This window comes from Siphateles boraxobius, unplaced genomic scaffold, assembly GCF_051911475.1.
Source record: "Siphateles boraxobius isolate OS27281-9 unplaced genomic scaffold, OSU_SipBor_1 13, whole genome shotgun sequence".
Classification (NCBI taxonomy): domain Eukaryota; kingdom Metazoa; phylum Chordata; class Actinopteri; order Cypriniformes; family Leuciscidae; genus Siphateles; species Siphateles boraxobius.
The window spans coordinates 31758018-31772490 of NW_027508733.1; the positions used below are offsets into that span (position 1 = coordinate 31758018).

Here is a 14473-nt window from a genome sequence, read left to right on the forward strand (position 1 = left end):
ATAACATATAGAAAATATCTGCTTGACAACGAGCTGAGAACAAGCTCAAATAAGCAACTACACTTTAGAAACAAGCCCAGAAAAAAAACGCGACCCGCGACTACCAATATTTGTAAGCGACTTTACAGAAAAACAAGCCCAAAGTCGCTTATAATAAGCGGACTTGGCAACACTGATTCCAGGTCCAATCAATGAGCCGGGCTGGGCGGGGCCGGGGTAGCTTGCAGGGCGGGGCGTGTTCGGTACGCCATGAGAGTATCGCTATTCGAATCGTGGGTTCTGTATCGCGGTTCTTCGGTTTGGTTCGAATATCGTTACACCCCTAATAAAAAGAAACATTAATTTTCTGAATAAAATACATTTCATAGGACATTATTATTCTTAAACATTTTAATAAATTATTAATGTTAAAAATAAGTTGTTAATCTAATTCATTATTAATTATCGAATTTAATTGATTAGACATGTTTTATTGAAATTTTAATAAACAAACAAATTATTTCAAGTTTGTTATAATAAAAGCATTTGTTCAACCAAAATAAAATCCTGTTTTCATTAATTTAACTGTCATTTTAACTGATGATAATAATAATAATACCCATAATTTAATAATACAGTTTATTTATTTAACAATTGATTAATACTGTAAACCGTGATATTTTCTGAGACGTTACCATACTGTGAAAATCTTATACCATTACAACCCTACACGGGAGGGTCCCCCACCCCACCCCCGCTGTCAAAAAAGTAACTCAGTAACTTTTACTCTGAGTCAATTTTAAATGAGCTACTTTTTACTTTTACTTGAGTAGATTTTTAGACCGGTACTTTTACTTGTACTTAAGTAAAATTTCATTGAAGTAGTAGTACTTTTACTTGAGTAGAATATTTTATTACTCTTTCCACCTCTGTTACTTTTGCACCTGAACCCCGACAATATTTATCAAAAATTCCCATAGCTTTTTCAACACTATTGTAATCTTTTAAAAACAAAGTGGTATCATCCGCATACTGGATAATCTTTTGTTCCGTTTCATTTCCTTCTATTAAAATGCCCTTTATTTCTTTTTCTCCCATTATCGCTAAACCTAACGGTTCAGCTACTAATGTATATAGTAAAGCTGACAAGGGGCATCCTTGCCTTATGGATCTAGAGATTTCTACGTAATCTGTTAAAAAACCATTTATTTTAAAACAACTAAAAATATCTGTACAAAAACATTTCATCCACTTTATAAAATTATTCCCAAAACCAAATCGTTTAATCAAATCAAATAAATATTTATGTTCCACCCTATCAAATGCCTTTTCTAGATCTATATTGAATAAAAAACCATCACCCTTTTTCTCTTTCATATAGCAAATTAAGTCTATAATGCTCATCACCGTGTCAGCTATGTCCCTTCCTAATACACCGTACACTTGGTTGGTTTTGACAATATGAGGAAGTACTCTTTTAAGTCTATTAGCAAAGATCGTTGCTAATATTTTATAGTCAGTGTTAAGCATACTTAATGGTCTATAATTTCGCAAATCATCTTTATTCCCTTTCTTTTTATAAATGATCTTAATCATTCCTTTTTTCATACTCTCGCTCAATTGTCCGTTCTGAAAGATAACTAAGAAGAGATCCCTCAAAATCGGTATTAAAACATCTTTAAAAACCTTATAAAATTCTGATGATAAACCATCTAGACCAGGGGCCGTATTCACAAAGAATTTTATTTTACCACTAGGAGTACTCCTAAATCACACTAAAATATTTTAGCTAGGAGTTTTCTCTTAAAAGTTATTCACAACGCCTTTCAGACCTACTCTTAGTAAGGAAAAATGACAACTCCTAAACTAAGAGTGATTCTCCGTTGCTATGGATGACGTCAATTCTCATGCACGAGTTTCCTCGCAATGATCACGGTGATTGGTTGTTAGATGACAGGGCCATCATGCGGAACATAACACAGACGCAACAAATCATGGAATTACGACATCTAAATATGTCTGTGTCCTACACAAAATAATAATAGTAATGTCATCGAAATGCATATATAATGACATGTTTGTGCAGGCCCCAGTGAAGTGTAATTCTAAAAAGGCAGAGAGAGAGAGAGAGAAAAGTGGTGAATTCAATTAAATTAAATCAAGGTAGCCTAATACCCTAATGAAACCGCCACTTGCCCAATAATAAAAAACGACACTTGCATTAACACTTGCTTGGTTAATTGGCATCCTATTAGTAGGCCTATGGAAGCTTGTTTCCGCCACTGAATAAAAATAAAAATAAATAATTGCAACATTTATCGAGATATGAAGTCAGAATTGTGAGAAATAAAGTCGCAATTGCGAGATATAGGAAGTCGCAATTGTGAGATAAAAAGTCGCAATTACCTTTTTATTTTTCATTCTGTGGCGGAAACAAGCTGTCATAGCCTAAATAGACTAGGCTACTTAAAGCAAGGAAATGTTGCTCCTATTGAAGTAATGTAATAGTTGAATGACGGTGGATTATGAACTCGCCAAAACGGAAAAGAAAGCCCAACTGGACGCAGGATCAGTTACTGCTGGCCCAGTTGGTGCTAAAAAAAAAAAAAACATATTAAAAGGGAAATTCGACACTGGGATATCAAGCAAAACTACGCGTGAGACATGGGAGAGGATTTGTTTGCAGATCAATGCAGCATTCCCGCTTGTGTCGCGAACCCCGGACGACTGCGAGATTTTAAGATCCTTTGTGAATAGGTCTTAGTGAGTTAGGAGTCCTCTCGACTTCTTTTAAGCTGTCCCAGACTTAGGTGCTACTTTTAGGGCTAAAATGCTTCGTGAATTACTCTTAGTGAAAAAAATTAGGAGTCCTAAAGTTATGAGTGGCACGCCCATTATTTTTAGAAGTTGCTCCTAAATTCGCCAATTAGGAGCTACTTTTAGCCTTAAAATTCTTTGTGAATACGGCCCCTGGACTTTTCCCATTACTTAATTGCATTATAGCTTCATTTATCTCCTCTTCTGTTATGTCTGTATCACACATTTTTTTATCATCTTCTTTTACTTTCACTTTAATTTGATTTAACAAGAATTCTTCATCTTCCTCATTAACTCCTTCTGTTCTAAATAAGACACCATAAAAATCCTGGACCGCTTTTAAAACCCCTTCTTTATCTTTTATGTTTTTACCTTCCAATGAAACATTCTTTATTAAATCAGCTTTTTGTCTAGTCTTTTCTACTTCGTAAAAAAATTTTGTACTTCTTTCTCGTTCCACCGTATTTCTTATCTTGCTTCTAATTCTAGCACCTGCACATTTATCCTCTTCCATTTTTTTAAAATTATCTTCTAGTACTACTATTTTCCTAATGTCCATGTTTCCTTCAGTTACCTTTTTCATTTCATTTTCCCATTCTTTATTTAATTCTCTTTCTTTAGCTCTTTTTGCTTTCTGTATTTTCTTAGAATATTCTATAGATAATCTTTTAATGTCTAATTTTATATTGTCCCACCACACACATATTGCTTCATCATATAAAACATCATCTACACTATTAATAATTAAATTTTCCATTTCCATTTTATAAATATCATTCTTTAAGAGTTCTGCGTTAACCACCCATACACCTGGTCCTCTTTCCACTCCACTGAAATCCATCATTACGTATAAAAAATCATGGTCACTCCCACTATACATTTTATAAAAAACTCTTGAAATAAAATGCTCAAATCTTCTGTCACATTAAAGAAAATCTATTCTACTTTGTTTTAAACTGTTATTCACCCATTGTCTTCTTGAATATTCTCTCTTAACTGTGTTTCTATCTCTCCATACATCTACTAATTTGTGTTTATCCATCATTCTTTTCAATTCTTTTCTTCCAACATCAGCTCTGTACACCATATGATCTTCAACATCTTTCCGTTCTAAAACAGTATTAAAATCTCCTATAACAATGACATTCTTCCATCCATTGATTAAAATACTCAATTCTTTAAAAAAAGTAACTCTTTCTGTATCTTCATTTGGAGCATGTATGTTGCATATTGTTATTTCCTCCCCCCCTATCCATGATTTTGACAGTTAAAATCCTTCCATGGTTATCTTTGAATAGAACATTTGTTGATTCTACTACTACCCTTCTGATGAGTATCGCCAGACCTTTTTTCTTTTTTACATCATTACTATACCATATTTCTCCATCCCAACATTTTTTTAAATCATCTAGTATTATTTCATTCCATCCAGTCTCTTGAATACATATAATATCACTTTGTTTTGTTAAAGTAATCACATTTTCAAACTTCCATTTGGATGACAACCCTCTAACATTAATCGAGACCAAACATAAATTACTCATAATGAAAAAAAAAAAAAAAAAAAAAAAAAAAAAAACACAAACCAAAAACAACCCATAATCCATATGTGATCTCTCTTAAGATCTACAAACATCTACTTTATCATCATTTATCCTTGTTCTGTTCTTCTCTTCTTAACTTTTGTTTCTTTAATACTTGTTCAATATTTATTTGCACTACTGTACTTTTACGTCTTTTGTTCATAATGTCCAATGTTCTATTTTCCAACCCAGTTTCCTCATCTCTTACCTCCTCTTTATTCCGCCCATCTTCAATTTCACTCAGTGTCACACCTTCCGTCTCTTCAATTTGTCCATCACCAACAGTAGAGTGTTGTATCTCAGTCTCTGCCATATACACTTCCATTTCTTTATCTCCATTGTCCTCTCTCCTCATGCATTCCTCCTTTTCTTGTTGACATAAATCCTCAGAAATTCCATTCACCTCCTGGATGTTGTCCTTCCTTCTACAACTGCTTGTCTCCTCCATTTGGTCCTGCACCTCTGTCTCCATTTCTGAATTACCCTCCTCTTCAGATTCACATGTGCACCTCATCCATGTCTTTTCACAGCTTTGGCACCGCGGGGCTTGGCAGTCCCGCGCAAAGTGCCCCTGTTCCAGACAATCTCTGCAGATATATTTAGGACAATCTTTTTTTTCATGATCTGTGCTTGCACATAATCTGCAAGTCTTAAGTTGGTTATCATGAATTACTCTGAAGAATTTCGGTCCCTCCTCCGTGTCAAACTTCACATTATATGGCAAAGTCACAATGTCCTGTGGGAATTTTACCCGTAAGAACCTCGTTCCATCTGCAACAGTAGTGCCCGGGTAATATCTCCTTCTTAACGGAAGAATCGGATTTACTCCCCAATCCACCAGCTTCTGAATTATTTCATCATCTTTTATGTAGTTGGGCAAATGCAAAAAAGAGACCATTCTTTCAATTTCACATAGTTTTTTGATCTTACAGAATTGTCCATCAACCAGTAATCCATCCCTTAGCTTGTCACAGTCCATCTGATTTTCCATTGTTAGTTCATAGTCAAAATTACTTTTTTTCCTCAGTCCATACAGTTTTCCAATTCCAGTCTTGTCTTCCACAGCCTTTATTATCATCATCACGGTTATTTTCTCTGGATCATTAACAGTCATTGTTAGTGTTGCTTCTTTTTTGTAGTCTCTCTGATATTTCGATTGACTTTTTATCTGTTTCATTGTCTCATTTCTTTGACCTTCTTCTCGTCTTCCATCCATATAATTTCTTGATTGTTTACCTTGACTTTTTTGTAGTTCTTCTGTTCCTCTACTTCTTACATCCATTCCATTCTGTTATCCCCTCATGGCAACCATTGCCCATGTTTCGTTGTCATCTTTATCTTTTCCCTTATCCTTTTCTTTGTTCCGTTCTGAGTAATCGTTATCCTCAGTCTCTTGGTCTAATATCCGTTCCTGTTCCATAGCCGTAGTATCAGTCATTTTGAAAAAATAAAACCTCAGACAATAACCTGTCTGAGGTTTAAACAAACCTAATTTAAGATGAAAACTATAAACTTACTAAATTATCAAAAGAAAACACAATAAAGAAAAACAAAAAATAGGAGAGCCTTTCTCTCCAAACTGCCACCTCACACTTCCTGGATCAGACGAGATCGGGCGTGACCAAGGTGGTATGGCCGTAAGCGAAAACTGCTGCCAAAATTGGGCTATTTAAAAGGTTAGACCATTAATGAAGAAAACTAAGAAGAATTTTTGAAAAAACTCAAACTCTTTCAGGCTTTCTGAAGAATCTCAGAGACTTGTTCAGGCTTTTTGAAGAAACTCAGTGACTCTCTTTTTTTTAAAACTAAGAAGAACTTTTGAAAAAACTCAAACTCTTTCATGCTTTCTGAAGAATCTCAGAGACTTGTTCAGGCTTTTTGAAGAAATTCAGTGACTCTTTTATTTTAAACTAAGAGGAACTTTTGAAAAAACTCTACTCTTTCATGCTTTCTGAAGAATCTCAAAGACTTTTAAAGGCTTTCTGAAGAAGCTCAGGGACTCTTTTTTTTAAACTAAGAAGAACTTTTGAAAAAACTCAAACTCTTTCATGCTTTCTGAAGAATCTCAGAGACTTGTTCAGGCTTTTTGAAGAAACTCAGTGACTCTTTTTTTTTTTTAAACTAAGAAGAACTTTTGAAAAAACTCAACTCTTTCATGCTTTCTGAAGAATCTCAGAGACTTTTAAAGGCTTTCTGAAGAAGCTCAGGGACTCTTTTTTTTTTTAAATCAAAAAAGCTTACAGCACCAGGTATTCCCATGCTGTCTCCCATCCAAGTACTAACCAGGCCCGACCCTGCTTAGCTTCCGAGATCAGACGAGATCGGGCGTGACCAAGGTAGTATGGCCGTAAGGGAAAACTGCTGCCAAAATTGGGCTATTTAAAAGGTTAGACCATTAATGAAGAAAACTAAGAAGAACTTTTGAAAAAACTCAACTCTTTCATGCTTTCTGAAGAATCTCAGAGACTTTTAAAGGCTTTCTGAAGAAGCTCAGGGACTCTTTTTTTTTTTATCAAAAAAGCTTACAGCACCTGGTATTCCCAGGCGGTCTCCCATCCAAGTACTAACCAGGGCCGACCCTGCTTAGCTTCCGAGATCAGACGTGACCAAGGTGGTATGGACGTAAGTGAAAACTGCTGCCAAATTTGGGCTATTTAAAAGGTTAGACCATTAATGAAGAAAACTAAGAAGAATTTTTGAAAAAACTCAAACTCTTTCAGGCTTTCTGAAGAATCTCAGAGACTTGTTCAGGCTTTTTGAAGAAACTCAGTGACTCTCTTTTTTTAAAACTAAGGAGAACTTTTGAAAAAACTCAAACTCTTTCATGCTTTCTGAAGAATCTCAGAGACTTGTTCAGGCTTTTTGAAGAAATTCAGTGACTTTTTTTTTAAACTAAGAGGAACTTTTGAAAAAACTCTACTCTTTCATGCTTTCTGAAGAATCTCAAAGACTTTTAAAGGCTTTCTGAAGAAGCTCAGGAACTCTTTTTTTAAACTAAGAAGAACTTTTGAAAAAACTCAAACACTCATGCTTTCTGAAGAATCTCAGAGACTTGTTCAGGCTTTTTGAAGAAACTCAGTGACTCTTTTTTTTTTTAATCAAAAAAGCTTACAGCACCAGGTATTCCCATGCGGTCTCCCATCCAAGTACTAACCAGGCCCGACCATGCTTAGCTTCCGAGATCAGACGTGACCAAGGTGGTATGGACGTAAGTGAAAACTGCTACCAAAATTTGGGCTATTTAAAAGGTTAGACCATTAATGAAGAAAACTAACAAGAATTTTTGAAAAAACTCAAACTCTTTCAGGCTTTCTGAAGAATCTCAGAGACTTGTTCAGGCTTTTTGAAGAAACTCAGTGACTCTCTTTTTTTAAAACTAAGGAGAACTTTTGAAAAAACTCAAACTCTTTCATGCTTTCTGAAGAATCTCAGAGACTTGTTCAGGCTTTTTGAAGAAATTGAGTGACTTTTTTTTAAACTAAGAGGAACTTTTGAAAAAACTCTACTCTTTCATGCTTTCTGAAGAATCTCAAAGACTTTTAAAGGCTTTCTGAAGAAGCTCAGGGACTCTTTTTTTAAACTAAGTAGAACTTTTGAAAAAACTCTACTCTTTCATGCTTTCTGAAGAATCTCAAAGACTTTTAAAGGCTTTCTGAAGAAGCTCAGGGACTCTTTTTTTAAACTAAGAAGAACTTTTGAAAAAACTCAAACACTCATGCTTTCTGAAGAATCTCAGAGACTTGTTCAGGCTTTTTGAAGAAACTCAGTGACTCTTTTTTTTTTAATCAAAAAAGCTTACAGCACCAGGTATTCCCATGCGGTCTCCCATCCAAGTACTAACCAGGCCCGACCATGCTTAGCTTCCGAGATCAGACGAGATCAGGCGTGACCAAGGTGGTATGGCCGTAAGGGAAAACTGCTGCCAAAATTGGGCTATTTAAAAGGTTAGACCATTAATGAAGAAAACTAATAAGAATTTTTGAAAAAACTCAAACTCTTTCAGGCTTTCTGAAGAATCTCAGAGACTTTTAAAGGTGGTATGGCCGTAAGCGAAAACTGCTGCCAAAATTGGGCTATTTAAAAGGTTCGACCATTAATCAAGAAAACTAAGAAGAATTTTTGAAAAAACTCAAACTTTTTCAGGCTTTCTGAAGAATCCCAGAGACTTGTTCAGGCCTTTTGAAGAAACTCAGTGACTCTTTTTTTTTAAACTAAGAAGAACTTTTGAAAAAACTCAACTCTTTCATGCTTTCTGAAGAATCTCAGAGACTTTTAAAGGCTTTCTGAAGAAGCACAGGGACTTTTTTTTTTAAATCAAAAAAGCTTACAGCACCTGGTATTCCCAGGTGGTCTCCCATCCAAGTACTAACCAGGCCCGACCCTGCTTAGCTTCCGAGATCAGACGAGATCGGGCGTGACCAAGGTGGTATCGCCGTAAGTGAAAACTGCTGCCAAAATTGGGCTATTTAAAAGGTTAGACCATTAATGAAGAAAACTAAGAAGAATTTTTGAAAAAACTCATACTCTTTCAGGCTTTCTGAAGAATCTCAGAGACTTTTAAAGGCTTTCTGAAGAAGCTCAGGGACTCTTTTTTTTTTTAAAACTAAGAAGAACTTTTGAAAAAACTCAAACTCTTTCATGCTTTCTGAAGAATCTCAGAGACTTGTTCAGGCTTTTTGAAGAAACTCAGTGACTCTTTTTTTAAACTAAGAAGAACTTTTGAAAAAACTCAACTCTTTCATGCTTTCTGAAGAATCTCAGAGACTTTTAAAGGCTTTCTGAAGAAGCTCAGGGACTACTTTTTTTTTTTTTATCAAAAAAGCTTACAGCAACTGGTATTCCCAGGAGGTCTCCCATCCAAGTACTAACCAGGCCCTACCCTGCTTAGCTTCCGAGATCAGACGAGATCGGGCGTGACCAAGGTGGTATGGCCGTAAGCGAAAACTGCTCCCAAAATTGGGCTATTTAAAAGGTTAGACCATTAATGAAGAAAACTAAGAAGAATTTTTGAAAAAACTCAAACTCTTTCAGGCTTTCTGAAGAATCTCAGAGACTTGTTCAGGCTTTTTGAAGAAACTCAGTGACTCTCTTTTTTTTTAAACTAAGAAGAACTTTTCAAAAACTCAAACTCTTTCATGCTTTCTGAAGAATCTCAGAGACTTTTAAAGGCTTTCTGAAGAAGCTCAGGGACTCTTTTTTTTTAAACTAAGAAGAACTTTGAAAAAACTCAAACTCTTTCATGCTTTCTGAAGAATCTCAGAGACTTGTTCAAGCTTTTTGAAGAAACTCAGTGACTCTTTTTTTTTTAAACTAAGAAGAACTTTTGAAAAAAATCAACTCTTTCATGCTTTCTGAAGAATCTCAGAGACGTTTTAAGGCTTTCTGAAGAAGCTCAAGGACTCTTTTTTTTTTTTTAAATCAAAAAAGCTTACAGCACCAGGTATTCCCATGCGGTCTCCCATCCAAGTACTAACCAGGCCCGACCCTGCTTAGCTTCCGAGATCAGAGGAGATCGGGCGAGACCAAGGTAGTATGGCCGTAAGGGAAACCTGCTGCCAAAATTGGGCTATTTAAAAGGTTAGACCATTAATGAAGAAAACTAAGAAGAATTTTTGAAAAAACTCAAACTCTTTCAGGCTTTCTGAAGAATCTCAGAGACTTTTAAAGGCTTTCTGAAGAAGCTCAGGGACACTTTTTTTTAAACTAAGAAGAACTTTTGAAAAAACTCAAACACTTTCATGCTTTCTGAAGAATCTCAGAGACTTGTTCAGGCTTTTTGAAGAAACTCAGTGACTCTTTTTTTTAAAACTAAGAAGAACTTTTGAAAAAACTCAACTCTTTCATGCTTTCTGAAGAATCTCAGAGACTTTTAAAGGCTTTCTGAAGAAGCTCAGGGACTCTTTTTTTTTTTTTAAATCAAAAATGCTTACAGCACCTGGTATTCCCAGGCGGTCTCCCATCCAAGTACTAACCAGGGCCGACCCTGCTTAGCTTCCGAGATCAGACGTGACCAAGGTGGTATGGCCGTAAGTGAAAACTGCTGCCAAATTTGGGCTATTTAAAAGGTTAGACCATTAATGAAGAAAACTAAGAAGAATTTTTGAAAAAACTCAAACTCTTTCAGGCTTTTTGAAGAAACTCAGTGACTCTCTTTTTTTAAAACTAAGAAGAACTTTTGAAAAAACTCAAACTCTTTCATGCTTTCTGAAGAATCTCAGAGACTTGTTCAGGCTTTTTGAAGAAATTCAGTGACTTTTTTTTTAAACTAAGAGGAACTTTTGAAAAAACTCTACTCTTTCATGCTTTCTGAAGAATCTCAAAGACTTTTAAAGGCTTTCTGAAGAAGCTCAGGGACTCTTTTTTTAAACTAAGAAGAACTTTTGAAAAAACTCAAGCACTTTCATGCTTTCTGAAGAATCTCAGAGACTTGTTCAGGCTTTTTGAAGAAACTCAGTGACTCTTTTTTTTAAACTAAGAAGAACTTTTGAAAAAACTCAACTCTTTCATGCTTTCTGAAGAATCTCAGAGACTTTTAAAGGCTTTCTGAAGAAGCTCAGGGACTACTTTTTTTTTTTTTAATCAAAAAGCTTACAGCACCTGGTATTCCCAGGCGGTCTCCCATCCAAGTACTAACCAGGCCCGACCCTGCTTAGCTTCCGAGATCAGACGAGATCGGGCGTGACCAAGGTGGTATGGACGTAAGCGAAAACTGCTGCCAAAATTGGGCTATTTAAAAGGTTAGACCATTAATGAAGAAAACTAAGAAGAATTTTTGAAAAAACTCAAACTCTTTCAGGCTTTCTGAAGAATCTCAGAGACTTTTAAAGGCTTTCTGAAGAAGCTCAGGGACTCTTTTTTTTTAAAACTAAGAAGAACTTTTGAAAAAACTCAAACTCTTTCATGTTTTCTGAAGAATCTCAGAGACTTGTTTAGGCTTTTTGAAGAAACTCAGTGACTCTTTTTTTTAAACGAAGAAGAACTTTTGAAAAAACTCAACTCTTTCATGCTTTCTGAAGAATCTCAGAGACTTTTAAAGGCTTTCTGAAGAAGCTCAGGGACTTGTTTTTTTAAATCAAAAAAGCTTACAGCACCTGGTATTCCCAGGCGGTCTCCCATCCAAGTACTAACCAGGCCCGACCCTGCTTAGCTTCCGAGATCAGACGAGATCGGCCCTGAACAAGGTGGTATGGCCGTAAGCGAAAACTGCTGCCAAAATTGGGCTATTTAAAAGGTTAGACCATTAATGAAGAAAACTAAGAAGAATTTTTGAAAAAACTCAAACTCTTTCAGGCTTTCTGAAGAATCTCAGAGACTTTTAAAGGCTTTCTGAAGAAGCTCAGGGACTACTTTTTTTTTTTTTTAATCAAAAAAGCTTACAGCAACTGGTATTCCCAGGAGGTCCCCATCCAAGTACTAACCAGGCCTGACCCTGCTTAGCTTCCGAGATCAGACGAGATCGGGCGTAACCAAGGTGGTATCGCCGTAAGCGAAAACTGCTGCCAAAATTGGGCTATTTAAAAGGTTAGACCATTAATGAAGAAAACTAAGAAGAATTTTTGAAAAAACTCAAACTCTTTCAGGCTTTCTGAAGAATCTCAGAGACTTGTTCAGGCTTTTTGAAGAAACTCAGTGACTCTCTTTTTTTTTAAACTAAGAAGAACTTTTGAAAAAACTCAAACTCTTTCATGCTTTCTGAAGAATCTCAGAGACTTTTAAAGGCTTTCTGAAGAAGCTCAGGGACTCTTTTTTTAAACTAAGAAGAACTTTTGAAAAAACTCAAGCACTTTCATGCTTTCTGAAGAATCTCAGAGACTTGTTCAGGCTTTTTGAAGAAACTCAGTGACTCTTTTTTTTAAACTAAGAAGAACTTTTGAAAAAACTCAACTCTTTCATGCTTTCTGAAGAATCTCAGAGACTTTTAAAGGCTTTCTGAAGAAGCTCAGGGACTACTTTTTTTTTTTTTAATCAAAAAGCTTACAGCACCTGGTATTCCCAGGCGGTCTCCCATCCAAGTACTAACCAGGCCCGACCCTGCTTAGCTTCCGAGATCAGACGAGATCGGGCGTGACCAAGGTGGTATGGACGTAAGCGAAAACTGCTGCCAAAATTGGGCTATTTAAAAGGTTAGACCATTAATGAAGAAAACAGAAGAATTTTTGAAAAAACTCAAACTCTTTCAGGCTTTCTGAAGAATCTCAGAGACTTTTAAAGGCTTTCTGAAGAAGCTCAGGGACTCTTTTTTTTAAAACTAAGAAGAACTTTTGAAAAAACTCAAACTCTTTCATGTTTTCTGAAGAATCTCAGAGACTTGTTTAGGCTTTTTGAAGAAACTCAGTGACTCTTTTTTTTAAACGAAGAAGAACTTTTGAAAAAACTCAACTCTTTCATGCTTTCTGAAGAATCTCAGAGACTTTTAAAGGCTTTCTGAAGAAGCTCAGGGACTTGTTTTTTTTAAATCAAAAAAGCTTACAGCACCTGGTATTCCCAGGCGGTCTCCCATCCAAGTACTAACCAGGCCCGACCCTGCTTAGCTTCCGAGATCAGACGAGATCGGCCCTGAACAAGGTGGTATGGCCGTAAGCGAAAACTGCTGCCAAAATTGGGCTATTTAAAAGGTTAGACCATTAATGAAGAAAACTAAGAAGAATTTTTGAAAAAACTCAAACTCTTTCAGGCTTTCTGAAGAATCTCAGAGACTTTTAAAGGCTTTCTGAAGAAGGTCAGGGACTACTTTTTTTTTTTTTATCAAAAAAGCTTACAGCAACTGGTATTCCCAGGAGGTCCCCATCCAAGTACTAACCAGGCCTGACCCTGCTTAGCTTCCGAGATCAGACGAGATCGGGCGTAACCAAGGTGGTATCGCCGTAAGCAAAAACTGCTGCCAAAATTGGGCTATTTAAAAGGTTAGACCATTAATGAAGAAAACTAAGAAGAATTTTTGAAAAAACTCAAACTCTTTCAGGCTTTCTGAAGGATCTCAGAGACTTGTTCAGGCTTTTTGAAGAAACTCAGTGACTCTCTTTTTTTTTAAACTAAGAAGAACTTTTGAAAAAACTCAAACTCTTTCAGGCTTTCTGAAGAATCTCAGAGACTTGTTCAGGCTTTTTGAAGAAACTCAGTGACTCTTTTTTTTTTTAAACTAAGAAGAACTTTTGAAAAAACTCAACTCTTTCATGCTTTCTGAAGAATCTCAGAGACTTGTTCAGGCTTTTTGAAGAAATTCAGTGACTTTTTTTTTAAACTAAGAGGAACTTTTGAAAAAACTCTACTCTTTCATGCTTTCTGAAGAATCTCAAAGACTTTTAAAGGCTTTCTGAAGAAGCTCAGGGACTCTTTTTTTAAACTAAGAAGAACTTTTGAAAAAACTAAAACTCTTTCATGCTTTCTGAAGAATCTCAGAGACTTGTTCAGGCTTTTTGAAGAAACTCAGTGACTCTTTTTTTTTAAAACTAAGAAGAACTTTTGAAAAAACTCTACTCTTTCATGCTTTCTGAAGAATCTCAAAGACTTTTAAAGGCTTTCTGAAGAAGCTCAGGGACTCTTTTTTTAAACTAAGAAGAACTTTTGAAAAAACTCAAACTCTTTCATGCTTTCTGAAGAATCTCAGAGACTTTTAAAGGCTTTCTGAAGAAGCTCAGGGACTCTTTTTTTTTAAACTAAGAAGAACTTTGAAAAAACTCAAACTCTTTCATGCTTTCTGAAGAATCTCAGAGACTTGTTCAAGCTTTTTGAAGAAACTCAGTGACTCTTTTTTTTTTAAACTAAGAAGAACTTTTGAAAAAAATCAACTCTTTCATGCTTTCTGAAGAATCTCAGAGACGTTTTAAGGCTTTCTGAAGAAGCTCAAGGACTCTTTTTTTTTTTTTAAATCAAAAAAGCTTACAGCACCAGGTATTCCCATGCGGTCTCCCATCCAAGTACTAACCAGGCCCGACCCTGCTTAGCTTCCGAGATCAGAGGAGATCGGGCGAGACCAAGGTAGTATGGCCGTAAGGGAAACCTGCTGCCAAAATTGGGCTATTTAAAAGGTTAGACCATTAATGAAGAAAACTAAGAAGAATTTTTGAAAAAACTCAAACTCTTTCAGGCTTTCT

The 14473-nt window shown here is 35.8% G+C and overlaps 10 non-coding genes and 5 pseudogenes across 10 annotated transcripts; all 15 read right to left on the minus strand.

Annotated features, from left to right (window-relative positions):
- Window positions 1–6613: 6613 nt before the first annotated feature.
- Window positions 6614–6732, minus strand: LOC143736408 (5S ribosomal RNA). The gene has a single exon (XR_013203442.1). It is a non-coding gene; the product is annotated as a 5S ribosomal RNA (ribosomal RNA).
- A 166-nt stretch (window positions 6733–6898) lies between these two features.
- LOC143736417 (5S ribosomal RNA) lies at window positions 6899–7007 on the minus strand (annotated as a pseudogene).
- Window positions 7008–7484: 477 nt separating this feature from the next.
- On the minus strand, window positions 7485–7593 carry LOC143736414 (5S ribosomal RNA; annotated as a pseudogene).
- A 578-nt stretch (window positions 7594–8171) lies between these two features.
- On the minus strand, window positions 8172–8290 carry LOC143736397 (5S ribosomal RNA). The gene has a single exon (XR_013203429.1). It is a non-coding gene; the product is annotated as a 5S ribosomal RNA (ribosomal RNA).
- Window positions 8291–8700: 410 nt separating this feature from the next.
- On the minus strand, window positions 8701–8819 carry LOC143736390 (5S ribosomal RNA). The gene has a single exon (XR_013203420.1). It is a non-coding gene; the product is annotated as a 5S ribosomal RNA (ribosomal RNA).
- Window positions 8820–9199: 380 nt separating this feature from the next.
- Window positions 9200–9318, minus strand: LOC143736423 (5S ribosomal RNA). Its single transcript, XR_013203445.1, has one exon. It is a non-coding gene; the product is annotated as a 5S ribosomal RNA (ribosomal RNA).
- Window positions 9319–9804: 486 nt separating this feature from the next.
- On the minus strand, window positions 9805–9923 carry LOC143736405 (5S ribosomal RNA). Its single transcript, XR_013203438.1, has one exon. It is a non-coding gene; the product is annotated as a 5S ribosomal RNA (ribosomal RNA).
- A 379-nt stretch (window positions 9924–10302) lies between these two features.
- On the minus strand, window positions 10303–10411 carry LOC143736412 (5S ribosomal RNA; annotated as a pseudogene).
- A 553-nt stretch (window positions 10412–10964) lies between these two features.
- LOC143736415 (5S ribosomal RNA) lies at window positions 10965–11083 on the minus strand. Its single transcript, XR_013203443.1, has one exon. It is a non-coding gene; the product is annotated as a 5S ribosomal RNA (ribosomal RNA).
- Window positions 11084–11458: 375 nt separating this feature from the next.
- Window positions 11459–11577, minus strand: LOC143736400 (5S ribosomal RNA). Its single transcript, XR_013203432.1, has one exon. It is a non-coding gene; the product is annotated as a 5S ribosomal RNA (ribosomal RNA).
- Window positions 11578–11749: 172 nt separating this feature from the next.
- LOC143736409 (5S ribosomal RNA) lies at window positions 11750–11867 on the minus strand (annotated as a pseudogene).
- A 483-nt stretch (window positions 11868–12350) lies between these two features.
- Window positions 12351–12469, minus strand: LOC143736422 (5S ribosomal RNA). Its single transcript, XR_013203444.1, has one exon. It is a non-coding gene; the product is annotated as a 5S ribosomal RNA (ribosomal RNA).
- Window positions 12470–12842: 373 nt separating this feature from the next.
- On the minus strand, window positions 12843–12961 carry LOC143736401 (5S ribosomal RNA). The gene has a single exon (XR_013203433.1). It is a non-coding gene; the product is annotated as a 5S ribosomal RNA (ribosomal RNA).
- A 170-nt stretch (window positions 12962–13131) lies between these two features.
- Window positions 13132–13249, minus strand: LOC143736410 (5S ribosomal RNA; annotated as a pseudogene).
- Window positions 13250–14255: 1006 nt separating this feature from the next.
- LOC143736406 (5S ribosomal RNA) lies at window positions 14256–14374 on the minus strand. Its single transcript, XR_013203439.1, has one exon. It is a non-coding gene; the product is annotated as a 5S ribosomal RNA (ribosomal RNA).
- Between the last annotated feature and the right edge of the window lie 99 nt (window positions 14375–14473).